Here is a 13,852-nt window from a genome sequence, read left to right as displayed (position 1 = left end):
ATTCTGAGCTGGACATGATCTGGACTTATCGATTCTAAGCATGACATGATCTAGACAGATCAGTTATAAGTTGGACATGATCTGAACATATTGGTTCTAAGCTGGACATGATTAGACAAGTCGATTTTGATTTGGACATATAGTTTCTTATCTGGACATGATATGAAAAAATTATAATCTAGACATGAGTTTTAGACATATCGGTTTTGATCTGAATGGGTTATGGTCTGGACATGATCTGGACAAATTGGTTAGATAGATCCGTTGGATAGATCAATTAGATAGATTAGTTCTGATTTGGATATGATCTGGATAGATCGATTTTGATCTGGACAGGTCGGATCTAAGCTGGATATGGTTTGAAATTTTTTTACACAGATCGTTTATGATATATAATAATAATAATAAAAATAATAACAAAAATAATAACAAAAATAATAACAATAATAATAATAATAATAATAATAATAATAATAATAATAATAATAATAATAATATAATCTCGTCTACTCTTGGGACAAAGGGAAGAATGTATGCTTAGATGTCACATGTATCTCTCCATTCACCGGGCCAGGAGTTGATGCTTTTGCTCCTGGGTTTGCTGTCGCTAATGCTGTTGCCAGGAAGAAGAAGAAGTATGAAGCGAAGTGCATAGGCAACGGATATGGTTTTATCGCTTTTGCTTTCTCCACCTTCGGAGAACTAGGGAGTGATTCCCTCGAGTTCATGTTTAGGGTCTCACGGGTTGCTCAGAGTAACACGGATGCTGTTAACATTCGTTCTTTTCTTTTTCATCGTTTGTGTTTTGCTTTGAATAAGGGTGTCGGAGCCCAATTAGTGGCTAGGCTCCCATCCAACTTTGTGTAATCGCTTCTTTGATATAATAATAATAATAATAATAATAATAATAATAATAATAATAATAATAATAATAATAATAATAATAATAATAATAATAATAATATCTAAAATAAGTAATAAGTTCCTGAAGGTGGACTGAACAGGGCCTAAAAGGTCTTATACGTATTATCAGATAACGTTTCTTGTTTTTTATAACTTTTAATATATTTTGATTAAATTTTATCCTATCAATATTTTAACTCAATTTAAAGTCCACTTAATCAACAGTCCCAAATAAACAAATTTGTTTTCTAGGTTCAACAATTAGCAATCAACTAAATCGGCGATCTATGACAAAAACGCCAATTCAGGGAGGTTTCTCCTTGTTTTTGCATGGCAATAGAAGTGGAATAATGTTCGTCACAAAAATTTATAAAACGACAATTAAATTGATGGTTTTGTACTGATCAATAATTTAAAGAAAAAAAAAAGCTAGTTTGCTTGATGTGGACGGTAAAGAAATTATGTTTAAAATGGCATATTTTGGGAATTTCGACATCCCTAAACATTTTTTACGAAAATCGCTCAAATAAGTTCCTATAAAGCTAAGTCAAGTGAAATCAAATGAACAATTTTGTTTTTAAAGGAAAGATACAACAAAAGTTAGCATAGTCTTCTCTCAAGATTGCGCCCTAACTTATCTAATGATATAAAATAAGAAAATTTACTATCTAAGTATAGATCAATTTCTTGATGTGTATGTATGCGATGATCCAAAGAGACAACATAATCTACTGTGCGATTGGCTTCCATGTAGATGTGGCGAGAAGAAGTACTATAAAAATTATTCAATAGTTGCTTGACATCATTCATTCACTTGTATCTTCCACGGGCATTGAATTTGTTCCTGTAAAATACTTATAATTAATAAATTGTCACCCTCAATGAAATAATATCGTATATTATTTTTGATGGCTAATAAAAGACCATTACGAAGACCCGTTGCTTTAGCAAAAAGTGGAGAGGAAGTTCCAAGATTGTAGGTTCGACGAACAACATTATTTCCTAAGTGGTCCCCAATAATAGTTGTTCCAAAGTTGTTACGAATTGACTCATGCATCAAAGTTAATTTTCACAATACCAGGGGATGGAGGTGTCAAAGCAACTTATGTGGTACGTGGAGACTTCGAAGGAGCATTATTATCAATGTTAACATCCATAATCAATCAAGTTGTGTACGCATATTCCATTATGTAAAGATCCTGAAAGCTTTAATGTACATTCCCACCAATGAGATCGGAGATTGTCTATAAATGCGAGCATTACTTATTTTCTAAATGCTCCAAATAGAAGTTATAAATTATTTAGCCGATAGCTTTTAATAAATGAAAATTGAACATGGGGTGAGTGCAGTCTTGTATGGTACGATTAGGGACGTACGCTTTTTTTTTGTTTTGACATGAGCTTAATTTTCATAAATAAAGAAAGTGTACATATTACAACTTACTAATGCTAAAACAACCTAAATTATTAGGGTCATTAAAACCCCTTACATAGTATACACACCGAACTACCGACAAAATATTAAAAACTGAAGGGGTAGCATGATCTTCATATATCGACCCTTGATTGTTGGCTTGTTGCCATGACTCTGTTTACCACGCCTTACATAGGTCAACTGACCGGAGTCATTTTTGCTATTAATTTCCTTATTGAAGATTGAATTGCAACGGGATTGATAAACATTGGGAGAAACCTCTGAAAACCTATGGAGCTTGGAAACCAAAGAAAAGAGCGAAAGAGAAGTAATACCCTGAGATGGTTGCAAACGACTTGTTATTTCCTCACAAGCCCAGAGAGTCACTAAAAGTAACTCGAAATGCATGCTATAAACCCCCGAAAGGGAAGCAACGATAAGATAAAAGTTTTTTGAAAGCAACGAGAATCAATCTCGTCGCTAACCTAAAATGAGAATTAACACTAGTTAACCTCATCAACCAACTGATATATGCGTTTTATATAGAGTTTTCACCCCCGTCCCTTAGTACTTTTATGTATCAAACGTGCTCTTAGGAGCCGTTTCTAGTACTAATGTGTGCTATTGAGTGTGCCTTGAGTTTCAGGTTTGATTATGAGAAATTGGTCGTTTTAGACCCGTTTCATTGTTGATCAAGGCCACTAGATGAGTCCGAGAAGTTCGGGACTTCCATCATCGACTTTCGGGAGCCTTAGATGCTTATGGTTGAGCCCCGGGAGTTAGACTTGGCGATACGGGCGAGATACATTGAAGATTGCAAATCGCCCTGGAAGCTGAGGGCGAAATGCAACCATCGGGCGGAATTATAAGCAAGCCAAGTTCATCAACGCAACTCGCCCGATGCGGATCGGGCGGTCAATCTGGAGGCTTTGTGGAGATTTCGCAATCCGCCCGATCGGGCGGATTTTGGCCCGATCGGGCCGACTATCGAGTGATTCGCCCGATCGGGCGAAGCGTCGCCCGATCGGGCGAAGCGACGCCAACCTCCAGCAGTTTTTCGCGTTTTTAATTCCGTTTTTAGGCCTTGTTTTGGCAAAACTATATAAGCAAACTTGTTTTATTTTTTAGGGATATCTTATTTTCGAGCACTAAACCCTTAGTTTATTTTTCTAAGTTTTATTTCCTCTCTACATTAATTCAAACACTTAGTTCGATTTATAAAAAAACACAAGCTTTCAATTTCCATTGTTCGAGAATTAGGTATTGCTTCTTACTTTAATTTATTCTATTGCTTTGATCATGTTTTCCATTATGTTAATCGCTTTGTTATTAGTTATCATGAGTGAGTAGTTTAATTTCTAGGGTTTAGGGGATCCATGAATGCATGATTGGGATTATATGTGGACTTGATTATTTGATTGATTGATTATAATTTCTATAGCTTATTATTATTGCTCGTCAATTCTGTTCGGCCGGACTATTTTGATTTGAGTTTGATTAACCTTAGATTATGCGCCGAGAGGTATAAATATGATGTTTTTGGTCTGTGGCTATTAGATGGGAATTATTTCTAGTACGTAGCGAGAGCCCGCTAGTTGTTCTATCCTAAGGAATTCATAAGATTCGAGAGATGCATGTTTTCCTAGTTATGATTGTTAATTAATTGTTATTGTCTGTTGTCCAATCCCGGTCTGCATTTGTGGTGAACCGCTGCCCTAGATTCCCTTAATATTGTTATATTCCAGTTTGATTATTTGCCTTAGCTTAATATACAAACCAATCCAATTCTTTGTTACCAGTAGTCTAGATTAGTTAATTAATAGTAGAAAGAACATTGTTTCCCTGTGGATACGATCCCTGCTTCCCTTGCTATATTTTTAGTTGGTGAACGTTAGGTTTATCTTTGATAGGAGTGCGATTTAGCCTGTCAAATTTTGGCGCCGTTGCCGGGGAAACGGTTTTATTTTCCGTTATTAATTGTTTTTCTAGATTATTGTTTGTCACTTCTCAAGGGACTCTCGTTCCTTGAGACCGGATCTCACGACTGTTTTCTAGTTCTTGCTTGTTTATGCCCAGGACTGTCCCTACCAGCGATCTAACTTCGTTCGATCCTGAACCTGAACGGACCTTTCGTAGACGGCGTAGATTCGTTGAACAGTTGAGAGACTATTCTGACTCTGAATCCGACCATCTGATTAGCAATCTATTCCATACAGATTCAGAGATGGGTGACCAAGCACCACCACCCCCACTTGTGCCAAGGCTTACAGACTATTCTAAACCAAGTCTGTCTATGCTTCCCAAGGCAATCATGCCTTCCATTGCGGTCGAGAATTTCAAGATTGAACCCCAACTGATAAACATGATCGAGAGACACCAATTCGGTGGGGAAAAGGGTGAAGATCCCAATCTCCACATTCAGTCTTTCATTCAGTATTGTGCCACCATTAAGCAGAAGAATTTAACACCGGAGCAGACTATGGAGATACTCTTTCCATTTTCATTGAGTGGGAAGGCCAAGCTATGGATTAACAGTCTCAACCGCGCAGCTATGAAAATCACCGATTGGAATTCTTTGGCCCTCGCATTCTATGTTAAATATTTCCCACCTGAGAAGACAGCTCGTCTGAGGGGTCAGATATTAGGTATCTCTCAACAAGTAGATGAGAGTTTGTTCGAAGTTTGGGAGAGATTCAAGGACTTGCAAAGAGAGTGCCCACACCATGGTTTAGATGACTGGTTCCTGGTTCAGCAGTTCTACAATGGTCTGGGTAATGAATCTAGGTGTCTTTTGGATTCAGCTGCCAGTGGGAGATTTATGCAACTGGAGGTGCCTAGAGCTTTGGAGGTGATTGAGGAGATGGCCATCCATAGTGCCCAATATGGGAATCCCAGAGGTTTTGCCGACCGAGGTGTTAAGCATGAGATGAATTCTATTGAACAGCTTACTGCTCAGCTAACTGCCCTACATCACAAGCTCGACAATATACAGATCGCATCTTCCCAATCTTCCCAATCCACCCAACATGCTAGTGTCGCTGCAATGAGTGCCCAATCTGCTAATGTCTGTAATAGTTGTGGGATGCAGGGCCATTATGCACAGGTATGCCGAAGCTCCATCGAACAATGCAATGCATTCCAGTCCTACAAGCAGAACAATCCGTATTCCAACTCATACAATGAGGGGTATAAAAACAACCCCCTATTATCATATAGGAGTACTAATGTTCAGAACCCCCACCAGATTCAACACCCTCCACCACCACAACAACCCTACCAACCGCGGAGTAACTACAACTCGCAACCTAGTGGATCACCTGGCTTACCACCACAACCTCAACCCACACAACCTGATCCCATGCTTGTAGAGATGAGGAATATGATGTTGGAATTGCAGAGATCTCTAAGCGAAAAGGATGCCAAAATCGATGCCCTCACTGCTCATAACAAGATCATGGATAAACAGTTGGCACAAATGGCTACCGCTCTTGCAGAGAGACCCAAAGGTCAACTCCCTTCACAGCCTGTGACCAGAGAGTCTGTAAATGCTGTCACTCTGCGGGTTGGATATGAGTATGATGGGCCACCTATGACTATAGAGGAAGGGGTTGAAGTATCTGTTAGTGGTGCTGTGCCAGGAGAAAGTGAGAAGGTGGTCAAGGATAAAGAAGCTGACACAGAGGTTGAGAAGAAAGTTGAGATACAAGTTCCACCTATCAAACTTCCCTTCCCTCATCGTCAGCTAAAGAACAAGCTAGACAAGCAGTTTGGTAAGTTCTTAGAAGTGGTAAAGAATCTGCAGGTAACAGTCCCTTTCACTGAATTAATTACTCAAGTACCTGCATATGCTAAATACATGAAAGACATCTTGACTAGGAAGAGAGCATTTAGTGAGGTGGAGACTGTTGCATTTACTGAGGAGTGCAGTGCCTTACTACAAAATAAGTCTCCACCCAAGTTGAAGGACCCCGGGAGTTTCTCTATCCCGTGTAATATTGGCAACCTTTTTATTGACAAAGCCTTATGTGATTTAGGTGCCAGTGTTAGTGTCATGCCCCTGTCTGTATGTACTAAGTTGAACATGGGTGATTTAAAAGTTACCAACATAACTCTGCAAATGGCCGATAGATCTGTAAAATACCCCCTAGGTGTCTTAGAAGATGTGCCTGTTAGAGTAGGTAAATTCTTTATTCCTGTTGATTTTGTTGTTTTAGACATGGAAGAGGATAGGCAAATTCCTATTATTTTAGGTCGGCCTTTCCTACACACTGCGGGGGCAATCATAGATGTCAAGAATGGCAAGTTGACGCTAAATGTGGGAGATGATAAGGTTACTTTCAATTTAACCCATGTTGCTAAGAACCCTATGGTAGAGGAGTCATGTTTTGGAGTCAATATTTCTAATGATTATTTTAATACCGAATTGACTCATACTAACTCTAATAACTCCTCGGAAAAAGCACATGTTTCAAATTGTCTTGCAGGTGGAGGTGATCGGAGTATACACTCTTCGGCATGGGTTCGAAAGAAGGGACGGATTGATGATGCCACGACCCAAGGGGACGAAAGTTCTGTAAACGGTGGACATCGTATTCACGATCGGGGTCGTGATCTGTCACTTCCCGCACCACACAGCCCATCCAAGGTAATCGATGTGACACCAGGTGGCACCATCTTTGGTGCCCCCATTCGATGAGCTGTCGTGGCTCTCATCCCTTTCATGTCTATTGTCTGCGCATAAACGGAGATTGTGTAATGGGGACATTACATCAATCTCATAGGGGATGAGTATTTCATTATCCATTTATTGCCTTAGTAGTATAAGCTTGATTGTTGATTCTAATTTTTGTGTGTTTAGTTAGTATTTTCCATTACCTACGTGTGTTTAAGTATTTCTATTACCTACGTGTGTTTAAGTATTGTTTTTGGTGTTAGTGAGGCGAGAAGAGGGCATTACGCTGTTTGGGTGTTTCTTAATGTGCAGGCCTAAAGCCCCAAGTTCGAGAAAGTGAAATTAAGCTCAAGGCCAAGCACACTGCAAATCGCCCGATGCGGATCGGGCGAGCTGCGCCCGATCGGGCGCGCACGGATGATTTTCATAAAGCTTATTCATGCCCGATCGAGCGGACTAGCGAGTGGAATGCCCGATCGGGCGAAATTATTTTGCCCGATCGGGCGGTTGTGGAAAATTCGTGGAAAAGTCAAGGAGGAATTCTGGGCAGAAAAAGTCAAGAAAAGAGGCAATCGCAAATCGCCCGATGCGGATCGGGCGAGCTGCGCCCGATCGGGCGCGTACGGATCAGAAGAAAAGGATCGCAAACCGCCCGATCGGGCGGAATGTCGCCCGATCGGGCGAGATGCGATTTCAGCGACAAGTTCACGGTTTCTTCTTTCTTTCTTCACTTCTTCTTCATCTTCAACCTAACTCTCTCTCTCTTCCTCCATTAAACCCCAACCTCAAAAAAACTTCAAACCACCATATCTCCCTCAATTCTCCACCAAATTCAACAAAATTTTCATCAAAATCATCCCCTCATCATCCTCTACAACCTACACCTAATCGATTTAAGTTTTCACTCATCCCCACAAAATCCCCAAATTCACCCAAAAAAAACTCAAAAAACTCAAAAATTCAGATTTTTCATCAATGGCAAATAGACCACAAAGAAAATGCACGAGGGTACCAAGAAATCAACATGAGGCTTCCACAAGCCGAGCTCGGGAACCGACACCACCACCTCCACCACCGCTAATCTTTATTACGGAGGAGCAACGAGCACGATTCATGCACCTCAAATTGAGGGAGGTAATCCCTACTCGCTTTATATGTCAAAAATCATTGCATGAAATGGGAATTGAGCGTGATGTAAAACGTGTTTTTGTTGGTGTTGGTATGAGTAGCATGTATGGTATGCTCCGTCTCACATTTAGGCGGTTGACTCTAGAATTTTTGAGTAGTTTTAATATTCGTAGGGATGGTTATCGAACCGTGTCATCGGTTCAATTTCGTGTCATGAACCGAACCTACACCATGAGCTTATCTGATTTTGGTAGGATTTTTGGATTGTCTACCACATATAGTAGGAAACCCAAGGAGACTCACAATAATTGTACCATGTGGGGAAAGCTTACGGGCAATGATAATCCCGGGAGTATGCAACATTTGCATGCTTCCAAGATTCAACACCCGGTACCCATTGTCTTTTACAGGTTCCTAGGATTTACTATCTTTGGTAGGGATGAGACCCAGAACATTAGAAGTACGGAGCTAGAGATCCTAGGTGGCTACGTTTCCGAAGGAGAGGAGAGCTACAAAATGAACCTTGCACATCACATGGCCTCTCAATTTTACTCCATAGCCACCTCCACACATACTACCAAGATTACCATTGGTGGGTTGATCACCCACATAGCCATGGCCACGGCCAATTTTACTGAGGCTAACCAGATCCCAGTTCTGGGTAGCAACTTGCTTGATTTGGCTTATTTTGCTGGACTCCGTAGGCTGCAGGGGCAGCACGGGTTATTAGGCCGGGAGCCATGTACTGGATGTTCGAGGGAAACAGGCTTTTCACCTTGCCTGACCCTCAGGGCCGCACTAGTTTCAGACCCGGTCAGGCTCATTATCTATTTGTTGGATTTGAGCGAGAGCCTCAGCCTGACCCCCAGCCTCAGCCTGACCCTCAGCCAGAGCCCCATCAGTACCAGCCAGAGCCTCGCACCTACTTCAGGAGGGGGCGTCGAGACACGGGGAGGCCCCAGAGTGGCCCGGTAGTTCATGAGGATCAGGGGTCCATTGATGAGAGGTTGAGCAGACTTGAGCTCGGGTTCCGGGAGTTCGCAGCTGATCACCAGAGGACCATGTTCCCATTTTATGATCAGTATGCCAGGCAGGGCTATATTGCCCCAGATTACGAGCACCCTACCTGGTTTACCTATCCCGCGGAGGGATATGGAGCTCCGGGTTCTATGGGCACCTTCACACCCACCCAGTACGGAGGGTGGGGAGCGGGTCCTAGTGGGCATGCTGGCCGAGATGATGGTGATGATGATGGTGATGATGGCCAAGGCCATCAGTGATGCCGAGATGATGTTGATGATGAGGTTCGATACCCTTGAGCCAATGAGGACATTGTCTGATTTGGTTTGGGGGGGGGGGTTTCACACTACTTGTACATTGTAGGTATGTCTTTCTTTTATTATTGCATTTCTTTATTTTGGTGTGTTTATTTTGGTGTGTTTAATGCTTTCTAGATTAGTTTATTGCTTTGAAAAAAAAAAAAATACAAAAATACGTTCCGATGAATACAAAACCATGCTTCCCTGTGCCCCTTGATTGTAAACTGTTTTGAGTCTTGGTTTTTGATGACGAGTATTGTTGATTTGTTAACCATGATTTGAGATCCGATTATTTTGATGCCTTGACATGAGTCAACTCTGACCAACTCCTTGTGGACTTGGTGCTTGACTAGTTGACTTGGTTAGGATGTGTGATAGCTTCCTGGTGTGCCATTGATTTTGAGTATTGGTTTGCAACTATTAGTAATGTTTTATGACTCATATACATGCACATTGTGGAGGACGAAGGCATTTTTCTGTTTAGGTAGCCTTCAGATGAATCTAGATACATTTGTTCCCTCCTTTTCTACCCATGTTGTTGCTTGTGCCCCTTTATTCGGTGACTAGCCATATTACAAGCCCATGAAAGCCCCATTGGTTACTAGTCCCAAGCCTAGCTTGGGGCAGCTAATAGTAAGTGAGGTGAGGGAGTTGTAGTGTGCTTAGTTTTGAGCACAAAGTGAGTGTTGAAAAGGAAATAAGGGAGTCCTTCTTATCCTGTTGTTGTTTGAAAAAGAGAAAAAAAATAATGAAGAGTGAAAGAGATGAGAAGAATAGAAAATATGAAGGTTTCCAAAGAAAAAGAAAAAAAAAGGAAATTGAAAGAAAAAAATAAAAAGAAAAAAAAAAAAAAATTCATTACTCTCAGAAAAATTCAAAGCATTGTTACACTCAAGTATTGTAATTTCTTATCTTTATGAGTGATTGATTTTAATTGTGAAAGAAAGGCAATAAAGTATAGTGTGGTTTGTTTGTTGTTTCATCATGTGTTGAGTGGGAAGTTGTGGTTGCGGTCGTCATTTGTGGTTGACCATGGTTTTGCTAGGATTTATGCTCCCCAAAGCCAAGGCTTTAAGCTCACGTTTTACCCAAATTTACCGCACCTCTACCTAAGCCTATCATTACAAGCTTTGAAGACCTTCCGACCTTTGTGCATAGAGTCATATTAATGTGAAAGTAGTTGTTTATCAATGCAAGTTATGACATGACACATTCCGAGTCGACTACTAGGTTGAGTGCATGTTTTTCTAGACACACGAGTGTTGTGAGTTGGGAGGGCATTGTACACATATATGTTGGGAGGGGAGCGAACGAGTACATTTTTTATCCGCCACATAAATGAGTGACGAGTGTGTGAGCACTAGTCTTGAATTCCATTGTACACTTGTGGTTCGCTTTGCGTGACGATCGTTGAGGTGGATTAGCGGTTGGATGGATTTGATTGGTTGACATTGATGCATGCTTGTTGGATTTTGCCTCGAATCGTATCCATTGTTTTAAGATGTGTTTGGGGTGAAGTTGGTTTATGTATTCATTGATGATTTCTTTGCTTAGGGACAAGCAAAGATCTAGCTTGGGGGAGTTTGATATATGCGTTTTATATAGAGTTTTCACCCCCGTCCCTTAGTACTTTTATGTATCAAACGTGCTCTTAGGAGCCGTTTCTAGTACTAATGTGTGCTATTGAGTGTGCCTTGAGTTTCAGGTTTGATTATGAGAAATTGGTCGTTTTAGACCCGTTTCATTGTTGATCAAGGCCACTAGATGAGTCCGAGAAGTTCGGGACTTCCATCGTCGACTTTCGGGAGCCTTAGATGCTTATGGTTGAGCCCCGGGAGTTAGACTTGGCGATACGGGCGAGATACATTGAAGATTGCAAATCGCCCTGGAAGCTGAGGGCGAAATGCAACCATCGGGCGGAATATATGGGTTCGGATCTAGACATGATCCGGTCATATCAGTTTTGATCTGAATATATAGGTTTTGATAAGAACATGATCTGGATATATCAATTCTGATGTGTACATATGGGTTATGATAAGAACATGATATGGATATATCGATTCTAATATGGACATGATCTTGATAGATCGATTTTGATATAAACATCATCTGGACATATCGATTTTGATTTGGACATATGGGTTTTGATCTTGACATGATCTCGGCAAATTAATTTTGATTTGGACATGATTTCTGATTTGAACATGATCTGGAGACCTGGACAAATCGGTTATGATCTAAATAAATCGATTATGATCCGGACGTACGTGGTCTGGACAGATCAATTCTTATCTGGACAAGATCTGGACATATCGGTTTTGATCTGAATATATGGGTTCTGACTTGGACATGACATGGACAAATCGGTTAGACATATAGGCTTTGATCAGGGCATGATCTATATAGTTCGGTTCTAATCTGTATAGATCGATTATGATGTGGATAGATATGTTCTGATTTGGACATGATCTGGACATATCAGTTCTAATCTAGACATGATCTAGACAGATCGATTCTGAGCTGGACATGATCTGGACTTATCGATTCTAAGCATGACATGATCTAGACAGATCAGTTATAAGTTGGACATGATCTGAACATATTGGTTCTAAGCTGGACATGATTAGACAAGTCGATTTTGATTTGGACATATAGTTTCTTATCTGGACATGATATGAAAAAATTATAATCTAGACATGAGTTTTAGACATATCGGTTTTGATCTGAATGGGTTATGGTCTGGACATGATCTGGACAAATTGGTTAGATAGATCCGTTGGATAGATCAATTAGATAGATTAGTTCTGATTTGGATATGATCTGGATAGATCGATTTTGATCTGGACAGGTCGGGTCTAAGCTGGATATGGTTTGAAATTTTTTTACACAGATCGTTTATGATATATAATAATAATAATAAAAATAATAACAAAAATAATAACAAAAATAATAACAATAATAATAATAATAATAATATAATCTCGTCTACTCTTGGGACAAAGGGAAGAATGTATGCTTAGATGTCACATGTATCTCTCCATTCACCGGGCCAGGAGTTGATGCTTTTGCTCCTGGGGTTGCTGTCGCTAATGCTGTTGCCAGGAAGAAGAAGAAGTATGAAGCGAAGTGCATAGGCAACGGATATGGTTTTATCGCTTTTGCTTTCTCCACCTTCGGAGAACTAGGGAGTGATTCCCTCGAGTTCATGTTTAGGGTCTCACGGGTTGCTCAGAGTAACACGGATGCTGTTAACATTCGTTCTTTTCTTTTTCATCGTTTGTGTTTTGCTTTGAATAAGGGTGTCGGAGCCCAATTAGTGGCTAGGCTCCCATCCAACTTTGTGTAATCGCTTCTTTGATATAATAATAATAATAATAATAATAATAATAATAATAATAATAATAATAATAATAATAATAATAATAATAATATCTAAAATAAGTAATAAGTTCCTGAAGGTGGACTGAACAGGGCCTAAAAGGTCTTATACGTATTATCAGATAACGTTTCTTGTTTTTTTATAACTTTTAATATATTTTGATTAAATTTTATCCTATCAATATTTTAACTCAATTTAAAGTCCACTTAATCAACAGTCCCAAATAAACAAATTTGTTTTCTAGGTTCAACAATTAGCAATCAACTAAATCGGTGATCTATGACAAAAACGCCAATTCAGGGAGGTTTCTCCTTGTTTTTGCATGGCAATAGAAGTGGAATAATGTTCGTCACAAAAATTTAGAAAACGACAATTAAATTGATGGTTTTGTACTGACCAATAATTTAAAGAAAAAAAAAGCTAGTTTGCTTGATGTGGACGGTAAAGAAATTATGTTTAAAATGGCATATTTTGGGAATTTCGACATCCCTAAACATTTTTTACGAAAATCGCTCAAATAAGTTCCTATAAAGCTAAGTCAAGTGAAATCAAATGAACAATTTTGTTTTTAAAGGAAAGATACAACAAAAGTTAGCATAGTCTTCTCTCAAGATTGCGCCCTAACTTATCTAATGATATAAAATAAGAAAATTTACTATCTAAGTATAGATCAATTTCTTGATGTGTATGTATGCGATGATCCAAAGAGACAACATAATCTACTGTGCGATTGGCTTCCATGTAGATGTGGCGAGAAGAAGTACTATAAAAATTATTCAATAGTTGCTTGACATCATTCATTCACTTGTATCTTCCACGGGCATTGAATTTGTTCCTGTAAAATACTTATAATTAATAAATTGTCACCCTCAATGAAATAATATCGTATATTATTTTTGATGGCTAATAAAAGACCATTACGAAGACCCGTTGCTTTAGCAAAAAGTGGAGAGGAAGTTCCAAGATTGTAGGTTCGACGAACAACATTATTTCCTAAGTGGTCCCCAATAATAGTTGTTCCAAAGTTGTTACGA

General features: G+C 39.6%; 1 non-coding gene across 1 annotated transcript; it reads right to left on the bottom strand.

The window, feature by feature from the left end:
• Positions 1–4,940: 4,940 nt before the first annotated feature.
• On the bottom strand, positions 4,941–5,047 carry LOC130464518 (small nucleolar RNA R71). Its single transcript, XR_008924922.1, has one exon. It is a non-coding gene; the product is annotated as a small nucleolar RNA R71 (small nucleolar RNA).
• Between the last annotated feature and the right edge of the window lie 8,805 nt (positions 5,048–13,852).

This window comes from Spinacia oleracea, chromosome 6 (genome assembly GCF_020520425.1).
Source record: "Spinacia oleracea cultivar Varoflay chromosome 6, BTI_SOV_V1, whole genome shotgun sequence".
NCBI lineage: Eukaryota > Viridiplantae > Streptophyta > Magnoliopsida > Caryophyllales > Amaranthaceae > Spinacia > Spinacia oleracea.
This window is presented reverse-complemented; position numbering and strand designations above follow the sequence as displayed.